Source organism: Urtica dioica, chromosome 5 (genome assembly GCF_054948205.1).
Source record: "Urtica dioica subsp. dioica isolate 48M chromosome 5, U.dioica_male_clone48M_v1_H2, whole genome shotgun sequence".
Lineage (NCBI taxonomy): Eukaryota > Viridiplantae > Streptophyta > Magnoliopsida > Rosales > Urticaceae > Urtica > Urtica dioica.
Window position 1 is genome coordinate 32,907,490 of NC_142760.1, and position 15,522 is coordinate 32,923,011.

Below are 15,522 nucleotides of genomic sequence, written 5' to 3' on the forward strand. Positions count from 1 at the left end.
CTGATTATTACAACCGTTCAACCATAAGAGTTGTTTATTAAATAATCGTCATGTCACATAAGTTGAGTCCGAGCTGAGTGATGAATTTGATAATCTAAGATAAAGAGATAAAAATTGACCTTTGGGGTTGGAACAGCGCACTCTTGATGTTGAAATTAAAATCGCATATTCACTTCTTTCGCCGTTAAAATAGGTTACTTCTAAGTCTATATTGATTCCACCACTGCGTATATTGGTGATTAAAATTGACTGTGAAGCATATCAATATAGGAGATTCTTAAATACGACGTTGATTACGTTCTTTAAAATTATGCCACTAAGACTAATTTTAGTTGTGTTCCAACTAAAATCACTTGCTTTTGCTTGAGTGGTGCCAATATAAAAGGTCAAATATCTTTAAATCGTTGTCTTTTAGTACATGCTTGAAAATTAATCACCGCTTTAAACCTTCTACTAGGTCGTGGTTAGTATTTAGTATTCTTTAAAAGTGCGTTATATATAAATCTGCTACAAAAAGTGTGCTAAAATTTTTGTGTAATTTCAGCTGGCTGTTTAAATGAAAGGCATCAATATCAAATCATCACGAGAGTAACCTCTCTCTCTCTCTCTCTCTCTCTCTCTCTCTCTCTCTCTATATATATATATATATACACATATATTAGCTTGTATGTATTACAGCTAGCCATTTTCTTCAAATTCAAATATTGTTTTAGCTTCTATTTTTTATATTACATTAACTTCTGCTATCTTTTCTGTTTTATTTACAGTCAAATTAAGAGTAACGTTTCAATATAAATTGCTATAATTTATGTCGATTAACTTAATATGAAGTAATAACTAGATCAAACAAGTACTCATTGTTTTATATTAAAAATTAAATAGTTTGTAAGATAAAAAAAATTAAATACAATTTCACATGGCCTAATAACCATATTATCCAGAATGCATATGGCCTGTGTGATAATTGATAAACAGAATATTTAATTTACACTGACTATCAAATTAATGTGAACAAATGCATACCGTATATTTCATGATATTTTATTTTATGCAGTATCTATCTAAGTATACATGTCACGTTCATGGAAATCTATAGACTAAATCCCTTGCACATGGTTAGGTGAATATAGTACTAGTTTGTTATCTACAAATTAAAGCCCAATATTGAAACCAATGTTCTTTAATTTTTTTTTTTTTTTACAAAGTTCCTTAAATAATTATTACCAGATCTAGGTTTTCTTTCCGGCTTGTGTTTCCTTTTACTAGAAAAAGGAATGTATTTTGGCACAGTGATATTGATATGGTTAATACTATACATACTGATGTTGTATTTTAAGAGTTCTATATAATTAGTGGCAGTACTGCATAAGAGAACCTTATGATTTTCTTCTTTTGAATTTTATGACAAAATAAATAAATTATAAATAGTCGCTGAATGCTGAGTAAGTGTCATGTTCCTTTCACCTCACTGATCCCAAGCAATTTTTGGCAGAGATTGTTGGAACATTGTGGCATGGTCTTTCAATGGGAAACAAATTACAAACAAAATAAAATATTTAATAAAAAAAAAAAAAAATTGTGTACGCCGTACTATAGATCTCCACAGTACCCTTTTATTAAGCAAAACCAGCATGAAAAACCCACATGTAAGAAGTAAAAACTCTAAGGAATGGAAGATATTTAATATTCTTGATTAAGACTCACAGTAGTTCCTCCTACTTTTGAGAAATTGCCCAATTTGTCACCAATTTCATAATATTTTTTCACTTTCCACTAAACGACTAATTTGGCCCAAAATACCACCATCTATGTCAACAATGTTGACATCTATTTTTTCCCTTTACTATTAGATGTCAACATTGTTGACATATCAGTAGCATTTTTGACCAAATTAGTGTTTTGATAAAAAGTAGGAAAATGTTATGAAATTGGTGACAAATGAGGCAATTTCTATCTACTTTTTCATGATTTAATGAAATTCCAATTATACTCTTTAAATTCCTTCAACACATAACAAAATGGTTTTAGGTTATCAACAAATTTTATCTGCAATAATAAAAATAAATTACTATGCTATATTAATATATAAATGATACTCTCTCTCTCTCTCTCTCTCTCTCTCTCTCTCTCTCTCTCTCTCTCTCTCTCTCTCTATATATATATATATATATGTGTGTATATATACACACACATATATATGCACCAAATGTTTCAAGAAAGTAAGAAATGGCAAGTGTTCTAACTTACACCTTGAAGTTTTCGCTAGCATTGGCTATACCATATATGACTTTATACGAGAAATATCTATCTTTTTCATTTCACTTCCTGAGATGGATATGGAAGAAAGGAAAAGGTATAATCACTTTTTCTTTCACAGATAGATAGAGAGGGTTAATTAAATAAAAATAAAAAAATAAAAAAAAACCACATATAAGTTAGAGTGTGAAAAAAATAAATAAATAAAAAGGAAGTGAATAGAAAAGCTAGGCTCTGTCGAAGCATATAAATATAGACTGCAACACCTTAAATTTTAAGCATGACCTATCTGTATGAAAAGAATTTCATGGACCACCATTTAGGGGAGCTATGGTTTCTCATTTCAACATCTAGAGAATCCCTTCATATAAAGCATTAAACATATATTGAGCAAATAAAGCTTTTTCAGATTGCTTCAATATGTTCCACTTCTTCATGTTACTCATTATAACTTGCTTTTAATTATTGGGCGTGGTAGATTATCATAATATATATATATATATAATATTTTTCTATACATTCCAATCAAAGTAGAAAATCTAAATGGACTTGCTGCATATATTATATACATAAGTTGTGTGTGTGTGTGTGTGTGTGTGTGTGGAACTAGCTAGTAGGGTTGGCTAGTGAAAGCGTTAAATGAAGCTCTTTTTTTCAATAATTAAAGCTTATAATGTAAAATGTGAGATTTGTACTTTTCAGCTTCCTAATATATTTCGAATTCATACCTTATTGACCATCAAACATTTTACATATATATACTTTGTTTCAAGAAAATTGGTCTGTATAGCTGTATAGATTCATTCTATACTATTTTACATGTGATGAAAACTTTAAATAAACTACTAGTCGAGTTGTAAAGAATCATTATCGCAATATATATGATATATACCGATGCCCAAGAATAAATAGACACGATCATTTTATACTCAAAAACGGTTTATCGTGTTTGTTTAGAAAATTTTCTAGTCATTTACAATGAGATTTGCTCCCTTTTGCAATCACAATTTTGACTTATTTAAAAATAAATAAAAAATTAGACGCGACTTATCACTTCTAATTTCAAATTTTCAAATAACACACTACTACAAAACTGGAATTCTACAACGCTTAAAAAAAGTTGTAGAATGATTCTACAACGCTTATTAAGCGTTGTAGAATGCTTATTAAGCGTTGTAGAATCCCAGTTGTAGAAGCTTCTACAACGCTTATAGATCCGTTGTAAAAGCTTCAAGGCTTCTACAACGCTTACAGATCCGTTGTAGAAGCTTCAAGCGTACCAAAATATCTCGTCGCGGCGATGTACATTTCTCACCGCGACGAGGATTAGAAGTCGCTTTATAATAGAGCGACTTGAAATTTTCTTTTTACAAACTTATTTTTCTTTTATTTCGATCCCGTCATAGCAATTAAAAGAATATATATTCTATTACACCAACGTGAAAAAATATATATCTTGAAAATTGTCAGAGAAAATTTACACAAGAAAAAATTTACAAAATTGTCTTCCAATAATCGGAACTGTGACACGACAAAAACAATACTTATAAAAAAAAAAATTAAAAAGAGAGTACGACCCTGAGAAGATCCTATTCTACCTTGTCTCAAGATCATCAGTGGTTAATTCATTCATAGCCTCAACTTGAGATTCCATGGACATCACTGTAGCGACGAGAATGGCTTTTACCCGTTAGCTTCTCCTTCAATCATGTTTATGGATTTGGAGGCACTACTACAAATAAGCCTTTCTGGTGCGGAGGGGCATTAGGTGCGACAAGTCGCACCTAATTGGGTATCAGGTGCGACTTGTCGCACCCAAAGGGCTCCAGAAAAGAAAAAAATTTCGCTGATTTTAAGTGGTATTGGGTGCGACTAGCCGCACCCAATAGTTTTGAAAACTTTCAGGTGCGACAAGTCGCACCTGAAAGTCTAAAAAAACTCGGCGCTCAACTTCTCCCCCTCATTTTTTTCATTTGTCTGACGTGGAATTAATTTTTAAGTTTGTTTTTTTTTTTACTATCAGGTGCGACTAGTCGCACCTGATAGTTTTTTTAGGTGCGACTAGTCGCACCTGATAGTTTTTTTAGGTGCGACTAGTCGCACCTATTTGAGTATCTGGTGCGACATGTCGCACCTGATTACTAGGGTTAGTTTATAAAACACAATTTCCTGGTTCGTCTTCTTCATTGTTTCACAGCCGAAATCTCCCTCCCTCCGTGAGCCACCACCGCGAGCCACCACCATCTCCCTCCCTCTCTCTTCTCCGAGCCACCACCATCTCCTCCGTCTCTCTTCTCCGAGCCACCACCGCGAGCCACCACCATCTCCCTCGCTCTCTCTTTTCCGAGCCCCCACCGCGAGCCACCACCATCTCCTCCGTCTCTCTTCTCCGAGCCACCACCGCGAGCCACCACCATCTCCCTCGCTCTCTCTTTTCCGAGCCACCACCGCGAGCCACCATCATCTCCCTCCCTCTCTCTTCTCCGAGTCACCACCATCTCCTCCGTCTCTCTTCTCCGAGCCACCACGTACCGGTCTTCTCCGACGTCCAAGTCCGCGCGCCGCTCCACCTCAGACCGGTCTTCTCCTCCTCCGTCGGTCCTTTCCTCCACAGCCACTCCTCCGCGCCGGTCCTCCGCGCCGATCCTCCGCAGTCGTGCCCTGTGAAGCTCCACCGCCACCTCACCGCCACCTCGCCAGCCCCGGCCATCATCTCGCAGCCCCGTCCTCTCCGCATCGCCTCAGCCTGGTCGAGCACCGCGTCGCCTCCGCGTTGCCGCGCCTTGTACCTCGCAGCCCCGTCGGTGAAGGTTAGTGGTTATTTATGTTAATTAAATTAATTGATTAGTTATAGTAATTAGTTAGTTAAGTTCATAAATTAGGTAAATAAATTTGTTAAGTTGTTATTTATGTAATTAATTCACATGCTTATAAAATGATAATTAATTATTACATTTTAATAAGTATGTTAATATGTTAGGTTCATAAGTAGTTAATTTAATTAACTTGTTGATTAATTTGTTAATTTAATTAATGAAGTATATTTGTGTTTAATAAGTACATGTATTAATTATTATAGTTATAATTGTTAATATATATAGTGTTTATAATTAGTTTAGTTAACTAATTAATTTGTAGTGGAAATCAAATTGGTTAATAAGTTGTTAGTTTAGTTAACTAATTAATTTGTAGTTTAATTGTTAATAATTTGTACTTAATAATGAAATTGGTTATGTAACTAATTTTAAATTTTAAATGTTAGTTTAATTAAGATTGAAATTGGTTAATTGTTTAAACTATTTTATTAGATTAGTTGTTTATGATATTGTAATTAATTAATTATTGAGTGATTGTTTTATAGATATTGATAAAATGTTGTGACCGAACCACGGAGGCTCGGTTTAGGACTTAGTTAATTAATATGATAGTTTCTGGATGGATTTTAAATGTTTTTAAAGTAGTTTGCAGGTTTTTGGTTTAACAATATTATAGGGGAAACTCTGCCAAAATTTCGGTAGAGTTTTGAACCAATTAGAATCGAAATCCACTAGAAACAGTCCATTTTCAAAAACAATCAATTTTCCAGGATTGTTTCCAGGATTTTGAGGCGCTTTAGTATCTTTCCCACAATTTCTACAATCCATTTTAAAAAAATAAATGTTTTTAAAGTAGTTTGCAGGTTTTTGGTTTAACAATATTATAGGGGAAACTCTGCCAAAATTTCGGTAGAGTTTTGAACCAATTACAATCGAAATCCACTAGAAACAGTCCATTTTCAAAAACAATCAATTTTCCAGGATTGTTTCAAGGATTTTGAGGCGCTTTAGTATCTTTCCCACAATTTCTACAATCCATTTTAAAAAAATAAAATACCTTTCACAGTCTCTCTCTCATTCCTTCTAAATTCGCTCTCGGTCCGTTAGTAAGATCGGACTTTCAATGCTAATTAATAATTCTCGTTGTCTTTCTCGTTCAGCGAAATCAATGTCTAATCCAAGTAGAGATTGGGTTACCGAGAACGAGAGGTTGAGCTTGCAGTATAAAACAGGGGTTAACGAGTTTATGCGCATTGCAAGCAGACAACCGAACGAAAATGGCCAATATTGTTGTCCTTGCAAGTCTTGCAACAACGTGAGAGGGCACGCCATCGAGGTCGCAAGGCATCACCTCCTGGACAATGGGTTTACCCCAGGCTACACACAATGGTATCATCATGGCGAGCGCCTTGTCCTTACTCATAGTGAAGACCCCATTGGAACTGATCAGAGAGGAGTAGGAGGATTGCACGACGCACTGCATGATATCATGGACCACGAGGATTTCGACGACTTTGCGGATCCGACCCCGAGCGAGGTGTATGCGGAGGAGCAAGTGGAAGACTTATTTGCCGAGTTGGAAGCGGAATTTTACCCTGGATGCAAAGAGTTTTCGTCTTTGTCGTTGTTGGTTTCGTTGATGCACATCAAAGTCACGAACCATTGGACGAACAAGTCGTTCACAGAACTCTTACAACTCTTGAGGAAGTCTCATCCAACCGGTAACCGAATTCCGGAAAAAGCACTACGAGGCAAAGGCGAAACTGAAGCGCTTCGGCATGGGGTACGAGATGATCGACGTGTGCACAAACGACTGCGTCTTGTTTCGAAAAGATCTCGAGAAAGCTGAAGTGTGCCCAGTTTACAACGAGAGCAGATGGAAACCGACTGGGAAACAGATACCGCAAAAGATATTGCGATATTTTCCCCTGAAAGATCGATTGAAGCGGTTGTACGCCTCTCGACACACGTCGCTTCAAATGCAGTGGCACGAAAGAGATCGCGTCAGAGAAGAAGGCGTTCTGCGACATCCTGCGGACGGTACGACGTAGAAGAACCTGGACGAGAGATACCCAGAATTTGCCGAAGAGCCTCGGAACGTGCGGCTTGGATTAGATTCTGATGGGTTTAACCCGTTTGGAGAAATGAGTCTAGAGTACAGCATGTGGCCTGTGGTACTGACTACGTACAACTTGCCGCCTTGGTTGTGCTGTTGTCAATGGTGCCCACAAGAAGAGTTGTAGTCTTTATTTTGAACATTTGATGTAATAAAGTCTCATGAAGACTCTTGCTTGTAATTGCCTATTCATTCATTAATAAAGTTGAAACGTTCATTCAATCTTCCTTGTCTGAAGCTTTATGATAAAACCATAGTCTTTTAGTCCATAAACAAACTTAACAACTTACGAAGAGACAAATGTAGATTTGCATGAACAAACTCTTCGTAGTTTGCTTAAAACGATATATTCGCAATCTTAGGGTCAAAGGACTATTGACCTCAGTATGATTGTTAGAAGAATCTATGATGTCTGGTTATGAGGCATTGAGAGTTAGGAACTCTATAGTTCTTCTAGGTATCTTCCGAAGGTACTGAATTGACCAGTGCACTTCTAGAGACAAGATAAGAACAAACCATTTAACCTCTTATGTCTCGAAGTCACTATGTATGAATTGCATCATGCTTACCTTAATCCTGAAATGAGACATGCCATTTCACACCTTAGTATTCTCATTTGAGAAAGTCAAAGTTCGGACTCACTATGTGATTCCGAACAAGGCCTATTGGTGAAGTACTAAGTTGTGAGTCTGTCATGAGTAACTTTGTGAAGTTCTCATAGATATGGAATTCATGTACAAGATTGCTGAAATGCAATGTATGTCACCTCATGCTTTGTTCCTTGGAGTGTGAATAAATGAACTGGCCAGTGTCCAAATTGAGTCCTGACTCTTTTGGATGAAACAATGTGACTTGTTAGCTCCTCGTCAATACATTGTTTCTAACTTATTCACAAGCGACAAAGGAGTTGAGGAAATAACAGCTAGAAGGGTAAAATGGTAATTTAGTAAATCCCGACTAGCTGATGACATTCATGAAGGGTAAACATAGATAATATTCAGTGGATCCGCTCATCATAATTAGGTCGAATTCTTGAGTAGAAAATAAATTCATTTGAACCGAGAGATTTTCAGTGTCAGCTCTTTAGTGGAGTCAGTTGGCATTAAGCTAAACTTGGAAAAGGTTTGTGAACTTTTGAGTCCAAGTGTTTAGCTAAAGCTTTGTTCATTTGGGTCCATGAGGTCACTGTCACGAATCACATCGATAGGAATAGTTAAACTGGAAGCTAAGCCAAAACAAGAACGAAAATAGTTAAAAGGGTATTTTTGTCTTTTGAGACAAAGGATGAAATGAATGTCAATAAATTTTTTGACAAGGTCATTTTATGACATGTTTCACTCGGCCGTGACTTGATCATTGGGCCTTGTGAATTAATTTCATTTCATAAGAATTTTATTGAAAACTCTTAATGGGCCTTTTTCATGTTCTCATGAATAAATGAAGAAGCTTCTAGAAGCTCCTTCTAGAAGTGAAATGGGCGCCCATAATACCCAAGGAAAGAGAGTTTATTTTGTGCATAAATATATTTAGATACTTGCCAAAAGAAAAAGAGGAAACAAATTTCCCACACATGCTTGTAGGAAATTCGGCCAAGTGAGAAAAGGGAAAGCCAAGGAACAAAAAAGGAAACAAATCCTAGCCTCTAGGAGGCAGCCTTGGGCGCCCAACATGGAATGGGAAATAAAGGATTTTTGCTCATGAATATGTGATATTCTATAGAAGAGGAAACTACCTTATTGAAGGTAAAACCTCTCCTATAAATAGGAGCCTCATTTCCTCACAATTCATTCATCCAAGTTTAAGAGATTTGAGAGACTCTCTCTCTAGAACTTGGCCGAAGTCCTCTTCTCTCTCTCTCTCTAGTTTATTTTCGGTTTTCTCTTGTCTTGGCACCTAGGTCCTCACTCGACCTAGTCTTTAGCTCTGCGACTTCGAGACTCGTTCTCAAGTCGTAGTGTTTAAAAGTGCCCACTCACTAATTCCTTCTTTTCGAGTGATTTAGTGATAGAAACTTTCGTGGTTGCTCGAGGTGCCGAGGAAAGAAAGAGAGACGTGCTGCGAGGGGAGACGAGCGTTGCAACTTTCCAAAAGCTTCTACAAGGTTCAAGCTTCAAGAAAGGTTAGTAACTTTAATAGCTCATATTAGTTTTTATTTACATGCATATGCTCTTGTCTAGGTTAGTAAAAACTAGTTTTACTTAAAAAGAAAATTTTTAAAATTCCGCCGCTTAACGAAGCGTTAAACTTTTTCTTAAACCCTAGATCGATTCCAACAAATGGTATCAGAGCTATGGTCAAAGGAATGCATGTGCATGTTTTTAAATTATGAGCTTGAAAATCGTTTTCGAAAGTTTACTAATTTTGTGACAAGTTAGAATTGTAATCTTAGATTTTTTTTTAATTTATTGCTCATGCCTTTAAATTAAAAACCATGTTGATTTTCTATGAGTTTGGGATGATGTTAAAACACATTAGAATCAGTTCTAAAAGTTTTTAATTTTTTATATTGAAAAACGTGTTTTAAAGGTTTGAGAATTTTCGAGTAAATTTTGTGACTAGTTTTATTTTCTTGCTAGTTTCGTTTATTTACTTGAATCGTTTTATGCATGTTGTTATTTCTTTTATTCTATGTTATTACCCTGCTAATAAAACACAAATAAAAGCTTTAAACAATATCTTAAAATGTTCCGTTACACTCGATTCTTTTTCGCACCTAAAAGGACGAAGCTTTAATTTATTTCTTTTTCTTCGAGCTGGAATGTAAACCCGCATTAAAAGCGGCATAACTCTCTGCTCAAAAATCGAAATTTAATGATTCTTGAATCAAATTAAAGCTCTGTCTGTCCTCTGTCCAATGCCACCGGTTTCGGCTCAAAAGGACATCGGAGCCGCCAGTTATGGCGATTTTACTCCGAGGTGCGCGGCTGTCTGAAACTCCAGTTTTTTTTAGAAATCCGGATTTTCAAACCCCACTACCATGAGTTATAGAACTCTAATGAGAAAACTTTCTTGAGCAAAAATGTTTTTCATATGATTATAAACATGATGTGTAAAGATTAAAAGTTTTGATTTTTGAAAGATTAATTGAAATTGAATTTTTTACAAAAATTAGTTTGAATTTTGAAAAACCGTTTTCACTTTCAAACTTGAAAATATTTTGTCATCCAAATCAAATAAATTTTCAAAATGTTTTCAAAACTATATCTATATCACATATGTTCAAAATCTATATGCTCTTGAAAATTTGAGTGGGAGGTCTCCTTGTAGACAAGCCGAAAAATAAAAAGATGTGTAATCTCAAACTTTCAAGTGTTCGAGTGAGTTGAAGTTCACACTTCCCTCACGCACTTTCCCGAAATAGAAAATAGGAAAAGATCGAGTATGTCCCTTGTGCCTTTATGCACTAATACTGCTCTGAACATGTCAATCTAGGATTCTCTTCTAGTTGTCCGCTCTGTCGCTCTCTAACTAGGAAATCTGTTTCCGAACTTAAAAGAGTCGATGAACCAACTCCAAAAACTAAGTGGGAGGGTTATACTCGTTGTTTGTAACCCGCGATCCCCAACACTAGTGAAAGATGCAATAACGTGGGACTAAGAGCCGCTCTTGCGACCCTCACTTAAATGTGAGTACTCCAAGGCGTTATTGCTTCGATCATTGCTCAATGAGCTACGTCCGAGAGTGATGCAATGATGGCAAGGCCTCCCCTTGGGGGATTGTTTTTCAAAGCTGATCTTTTGGACTAAGTGGTTGGTTGCACACTTAGGCTCAATCCCTAGTATCCTTCCTTAAGGCTCTGCGAAAGGATATGAGTGATCAAACCAATTTACAAGGTGGCTAGTCAAAATAGATGTATTGACATCTTGGCTTAGCATTAATGATGTGTCATTTACTTATAAATGGAGATTTTTTGCGGCCTTCTCTTGAGGGAGTAAATTATCGTTTGGTTTATAACACCTTTGGGTTTTACAAAAGTCTTAATGAAACTTAAATCCTAAACCAAAGACTAATCATAAACTTGTTTCAACTGTTATAGGCAATATGTCTCTCAACCCTCTCTCAACAATTCTTTCCTCGAATAAACTCGAAGGCGACAATTACGTCGACTGGAAACGTAACCTCGACATAGTCCTTACTGTCGACAAGCACAAATGGGTTCTCACCACCCCCTGTCCTCAAACGAATGATGATTCGACGCAAGAGGAGAAAGATGTCCTGGCGGCCTGGCTTCGATCCGATGAGATTGCGAGATGCTATATTTTGGCATCGATGAACAATGTGTTGCAACAACAACATCGTGATTATGAAACTGCCACCGATATGCTCTACAATCTCCATGAGATGTTTGGAGGGCAAGGACGTCAAGCTAGGCAACAAGCGGTCCGACAATTCATGAACTGTCGTATGAAGGCTGGAACTCCCGTTAGAGATCATATGATGCTGATCATTAGCTATCTCAACGAGATGGAGATTCTTGGATCTGAGATTGATGGGGAGACCAAAATAGATATGATCTTGGAAACTCTCCCCGAAACCTTTGATACCTTCAAGTTGAACTATTCCATGAACAAGCTGGAGTACACTGTTACCGAGCTCATGAAGGAACTTCAAACCGCTGAGGCACTCACTAAGAAAAAGAGGGCTCAAGGAGAAGTACATGCTACTGCCTCCACCTCTGGATCTAAGAAGAGACCTCGCAACGCCGAGAAGAAGAACCAACCTAAGGTTCAAACGAAGAAGAAGGCGCCAAAGGCTCCGAAGGTGGACAAGTCTAAAGACAAGTGCCACCACTGCAACGAGCCTGGTCACTGGCGTAGGAACTGTCCCGCCTACCTCAAAACCAAAGCTAAAGGTATTGTACTTGTTACTGAAGCCTGTTTAGTAGCTGATAATGTATCATCGTGGATTATTGACTCCGCTGCTACTAACCACATTTGCTGCTCCTTGACTGGTTTTAGGAAAAGCAAAAGCTTAGAGGATGGCGACTTCTGCTTCAAGTGGGGTGATGAGAGCGTGGTGTCTGCGAAGGCTGTGGGATCCGTGACGCTATCTTTTGAAGATCGAACTTTAAATTTGAATAATGTTTATTATGTTCCTTCCTTTGGGAAAAACCTAGTATCTGTTGCTCAACTTTTCGAGCAAGATTATTATTTAAAGTTTATAAAGAATGGAATTCGTATTTCTTTTTCTAATTCTTTCGTCACTGATGCATGTATGAAGAATGGTCTTTTTTACATCTATCCCACTCAACCTTCTCTCTTAGACACCGAAATAGATAACGATCTAATTAGGGAGCCAAAGAGGATCAAACTTTCTGAATCCTCCGATCTAACAAAATCAACATACCTCTGGCACTTAAGACTTGGTCATATCAGTCTAGATAGGATTAAGAGACTTGTGAGGGATGGTCCACTCCAAGCCTCTGCAATAGGTTCACTACCTACTTGTGAATCCTGCATAGAAGGAAAAATGACTAAGCGACCTTTCTCTGATAAGGGTCGAAGAGCCACTGAGTTGCTGGAACTAATACATTCTGATGTATGTGGTCCGCTCAACCAACAGGCACGTGGAGGATACGAATACTTCGTTACCTTCACTGATGATTACTCAAGATATGGGTTTGTCTATTTGCTTAAACACAAATCCGAGACCTTTAACGTATTTAAGGTCTTTAGGGCTTTAGTGGAAAAGCAAACTGGCAAAGTGATCAAAACCCTTCGATCTGATCGAGGTGGTGAGTATATGTCTGGAGAGTTCGATGACTTTCTTAAAGAAGAAGGTATCGCTTCTCAGCTTACCGCACCTGGCACACCTCAACAAAACGGAGTGTCAGAGAGAAGAAACCGAACTCTTATGGAGATGGTTAGATCGATGATGAGTTACTCATCACTCCCGCTTTCCTTTTGGGGATATGCCCTCGAAACAGCCGCCTACATTCTGAACCAAGTTCCGTCCAAGACGGTTCCTGGTACTCCTTATGAACGATGGACTGGCCGTAAAGTTAATCTTGGCCGCATCCGAATTTGGGGTTGCCCTGCACACGTGCTGAGGCAAAAGACTAGCAAGTTGGCTAGTAGGTCAGAATTGTGCCTGTTTGTAGGATATCCGAAGGAAACCAAAGGTTTTACTTTCTATAGTCCCGAGGACGATAAGACTTTCGTTAGCACGAATGCTCGTTTCCTTGAGGAGGACTTTATGAAGGATGCGAAACCTAGAAGCAAAATTGTGCTTGAAGAAAAGTTGGGTGAGGAAGCTTCTACCTCATCTGTGAGAACTGTTCTTACCCCAACTGAAACACAACCTAACTCATCAGAATCTCGTCAAGTAGTACTTCGACGTAGTGGGAGGGCTACTCAAAAGCCTGACAGGTACATGTCTTATGGAGACTCTCTTGTAGCCGTCTCCGACATAGATGATCCTGTTTCCTATAGCCAAGCAATGGCTTGTTCTGAATCAAACCTTTGGCTTGACGCCATGAAAGTTGAGATGCACTCGATGTATGTCAACAAAGTCTGGAAACTTGTAGACCTTCCTGAAGGGATTAAACCCGTAGGGTGTAAGTGGATATACAAGAAGAAAAGGGGTCCTGATGGGAACGTTGAGACGTTCAAAGCACGACTTGTGGCGAAGGGTTATACCCAACAAGAAGGGATTGACTATGAAGAAACCTTCTCGCCAGTCGTGATGCTTAAATCCATCCGCATACTCCTATCCATAGCTGCAGCTCTCGACTATGAGATCTGGCAAATGGATGTCAAGACAGCTTTTCTGAATGGCAATCTTGACGAGCGCATTTACATGGCTCAACCAGACGGTTTCGTGGATAAAGGTCAAGAGACCAAGGTTTGTGAGTTGCTTAAATCCATTTATGGACTAAAGCAAGCATCTAGGTCATGGAATATTAGATTCGATGAAACTGTAAAGAGCTTCGGCTTTGAACAGTCAATAGATGAGCCTTGTGTTTACAAGTTAATACACGAAGGCAAAGTTGTGTTTCTGGTACTATATGTCGATGATATACTACTCATTGGTAATGACGTGGGTAAGTTATCTGAGGTTAAGGTCTGGCTAGCAAAGCAATTCGATATGAAGGATCTAGGAGAAGCCGCGTACATTCTGGGAATCCAAATCTTTCGAGATAGGAAAAACCGGACCCTGTCGCTCTCTCAAGCATCTTATATTGATAAGGTGATGGATCGCTTCTCGATGCAAGACTGCAAGAGGGGTCAAACACCCTTTAGGCATGGAGTTTCACTCTCTAAGGACCAGTCTCCCAAGACTGCACAAGAGATTGAAGACATGAGGAAAATTCATTACGCCTCTGCCGTAGGAAGTCTCATGTATGCTATGCTTTGCACCCGACCTGATATATGTTTCGCCGTTGGCGTAGTTAGTCGATTCCAATCCAACCCTGGACCCGAGCACTGGATTGTTGTTAAGCATGTTCTTAAGTATCTTCGAAGAACTAGGAACTTGATGCTTACATACTCAGGTACTGACCTGACTATGACGGGATATACCGACTCCGATTTTCAAGCGGATAAGGATTCCAGGAAATCCACTTCGGGATCTGTGTTCATCCTTAATGGTGGAGCTGTTGTGTGGAGAAGTATTAAGCAATCTTGCATTGCTGACTCCACAATGGAAGCAGAATATGTGGCTGCTTGTGAAGCATCCAAAGAGGCTGTATGGCTTAGAAAGTTCCTTAAGTATTTGGAAGTTGTTCCAAACGTCGACGAGCCCATGACCCTTTATTGTGATAATAGTGGGGCTGTCGCTAACTCAAAGGAACCTAGAAGCCACAAGCGCTCTAAGCATATTGAGAGGAAATACCATTTGATTCGAGAGATCGTGCAGCGTGGAGACGTGGAAGTGAAGAAGATCTCAACGGTGGACAACCTCGCAGATCCATTCACCAAGGCCCTGGCGAACAAGGTCTTCGACCAACATCGTGAGGGATTAGGCATGAAGGACTACACACACCTTCTTTGAGTCAAGTGGGAGTTTGTTGTCAATGGTGCCCACAAGAAGAGTTGTAGTCTTTATTTTGAACATTTGATGTAATAAAGTCTCATGAAGACTCTTGCTTGTAATTGCCTATTCATTCATTAATAAAGTTGAAACGTTCATTCAATCTTCCTTGTCTGAAGCTTTATGATAAAACCATAGTCTTTTAGTCCATAAACAAACTTAACAACTTACGAAGAGACAAATGTAGATTTGCATGAACAAACTCTTCGTAGTTTGCTTAAAACGATATATTCGCAATCTTAGGGTCAAAGGACTATTGACCTCAGTATGATTGTTAGAAGAATCTATGATGTCTGGTTATGA